The 2,927-nt window shown below is 33.8% G+C and overlaps 1 long non-coding RNA gene across 1 annotated transcript; it reads right to left on the bottom strand.

Moving 5' to 3' along the window:
- Positions 1-206: 206 nt before the first annotated feature.
- LOC134681708 (uncharacterized) lies at positions 207-2,680 on the bottom strand. The gene is made up of 3 exons (XR_010100669.1): positions 2,575-2,680; positions 878-997; positions 207-323 (listed from the first exon to the last, which is right to left on the bottom strand). It is a non-coding gene; the product is annotated as an uncharacterized LOC134681708 (long non-coding RNA).
- Positions 2,681-2,927: the final 247 nt, after the last annotated feature.

Here is a 2,927-nt window from a genome sequence, read left to right as displayed (position 1 = left end):
TTCCACCGACAATGCTTTAATATAGATATATAGCGCTACTTACCTCTCTCGCTTTCCGTAAAGCATGTACTGTATATGTAGGTCCCTTACCTCGTACAATGGACTGAATGGCAGATGTTAATGAGGACAAATTTTCATGGTTGGAAAAATCGAAAATAACATGTGCATCATAATTATATGTAATGCACGCAAACTTAAAATCATTTGGACCTATTTGTATCCTTGTAATGATGTTTTTTATAAAAAGTTTATAGTATCCAAAAAATCTTCAGCACTTCCTGATGTATCTACGATAAATAGCAAATCAGCAGAGGGTTTGCAATCTGAAAAAAAGAAAAAAGCAACTGTATGTATGTCCCTACCAGCTGTAGAGTTAAAGCTATGCTTTTGCAACTTCGGTCATTTAAAAATAAAAGATTTGTCCAGCCATGTGTGGTTCATTTAAGTAGACGATTCCCGTTTGAATGGTTTTACACTAGTAATTTTGGGGCCCTTTATAGCTTGTTGTTCGGTGTGAGCCAAGGCTCCGTTTTGAAGGCCGTACTTTAACCTATAGTGGTTTACTTTTTAAATTGTTAATTGGATGGAGAGTTGTCTCATTGGCACTCACACCACATCTTCCTATATCTAAAGATTTGTAAATCAAATCCCCCCCTACAATACCTCTTTCATATCAGACATATTATAGTTGTTTTTATTCGTTACGTCGATTGATAAAGTCTAGAGTCTGATTTTGTCAGATATATGAACCTCCATTTTTTTCAATTAGCCATTGATCTCGGTATGTTTGTTACACATTCATGTGGTAGATTCAACGGTTTTATTATCGTCATAACTTTTGAGCAAACTTTTACACCTTTTAAAGTGTTAAGCATACCTTTTTCACATGTATTTCCTTCATATCTATCATTACAACGGTATGGTAGATTGTCATCATAAATACTGTTGCTGCATATCCCACCATTATCACAAGGGATATTCACACAGTTATCTCTACCTGTAATGCCAAAAACAATTGTGCAAATAACATTATATTAAAATAGATTGAGATGTTAGTAGTTTACAGAAATTTACATCTCGTAAACCATTTACGAAAACTAGTAGTCAAATCAAGGTAATAAACAGAATCTGAAGAATGCGATTGAACTCCAAAAGTAGCGAGACCTAGTTTGTCGACAGGTTTAGCGTCGCTAATAATGTATGCATCACACGCCGTACGAAACCACACTCAGTACAAATGTCACTATCGGGAAGCGCTACTAGCACGGTCAATGTTAAGACTATGGCATTATGGGGATATTGGCAGAAAGATAATAGAACCAAATATAACAAATTTATCTTACCTTCTATACATTTCTAGGAATGTGATTGGTTAAACGCGTCCTCGTGGAGACCGTGTATATTTGATATTAGGTTAGTAGGGAGGAGGGACTTTTTCATACACGGTTAGTAGGGGTGTTACGTCCCTTTATGTTCCATATAAGCTAAAAGGGACGCAGGGCGTTTTCATACACAGTTAGTAGTGGTGTTACTTCCCTTTATAAAGACAAAACAGTACTGAAAAAAATCTTTAAGGTTTCAACAGACGAAGAAAGTGATGATTAAGATTAAAATTAATTAAAAAAAACCCACATTTTCAACTAGCAAGTCCTTATTGTTGCCATCTGTTTTTGTAAGATACATGGAATAAGCTATTTTCGTAATGCTAACAGGATCGACGACTTGCTCATTTTGATGGGTCACTAGTCTAAATTTCACATGGTTAGATAGTCGGTAAAATAACCTAGTGACATTGTGTGCTTGTGACGTAATACGGTATATCGGGTCAATAAATTTCATATAGGGAATTTACCGACTCCATATATACCTTATTAGGTCACTAGCACACTATGTAACTAATTGAATTGAATATTATAAGGGTGCCTGAGCTAAAACTGTACTGCAATAATGATACATTTGAAACAGTTTTGAAATATTTCATTTAATACGTTAGTAGGCACGGAAAATGACAGGTATCACAAAATCAACGCAAAAGCATTCCGTCAAATTTGTATTTCAACAATAAAACACATGATCGATCGACACGTGACCTTGCCATATCTTAATCATATTTCTTATATTCACAAAAATCTTTTTAATTCTAAAAGTGTCAGAGAGATTCATTTAATATCCGGTTAAACGCCTTATAAACAGCTTGGTTAATTTCCCAAACAGAATATGAATGTATCAGAATGTTTAGAAGGAACATAGTGTTATTCAACGGTATATATGCTCTGTATTGTGGGCATTTTGTATAAAGATTTGTAAAAACATGGTATACGAGTACTTTTGAGCTAATCTACAATAAACTCGATGCATTTGTAAAAACTAATTCACCTTCTGTACGCATCCAATCAATTACTTACAACTATTAAATGGCACCAATTATAATATTTCGAATCCAGAAAAAAACAATGTAGCATATGAACGTGACATTCTCGATCAACCTTCACTTGATTATAATGAAAAAGGAAAATGTTTTAAACACAAGCCATAGACAGCAATTACAAATTATAAGATGCGCTTATTACTAACCTATTTGACAGACTACTGATAGTTTCCTTTCACAATCTACATCATTCCACTCTTTTCCATACGTTACTCCACAGTCTTCATTAGATTCATGGTCGTTAGGTTCACCTTTAAATACAACATTTGATTTAGTTATACATGTATAGCTCACATGACGAATATGCAGCGTGAAAGCCACAAAAATCACGACGACTGAAAGCCAAAAACTTGGAAATATGGGCAGACTTAATCATTGTCACTCAATTTAATTTAAACAGGAAAATTATTAACTAAAAATTTCATGATTTTCGGATAAAGAAATCAATAATTTCAAATTTAGTAAGAATAACATGAAAGATGAAAAAAACAAAAACATG

The sequence above is a fragment of the Mytilus trossulus genome, chromosome 8 (genome assembly GCF_036588685.1).
Source record: "Mytilus trossulus isolate FHL-02 chromosome 8, PNRI_Mtr1.1.1.hap1, whole genome shotgun sequence".
NCBI classification, from domain to species: Eukaryota; Metazoa; Mollusca; class Bivalvia; order Mytilida; family Mytilidae; genus Mytilus; species Mytilus trossulus.
The sequence above is the reverse complement of the archived record's forward strand: the minus strand, read 5'-3'. Positions and strand labels throughout refer to the sequence as shown.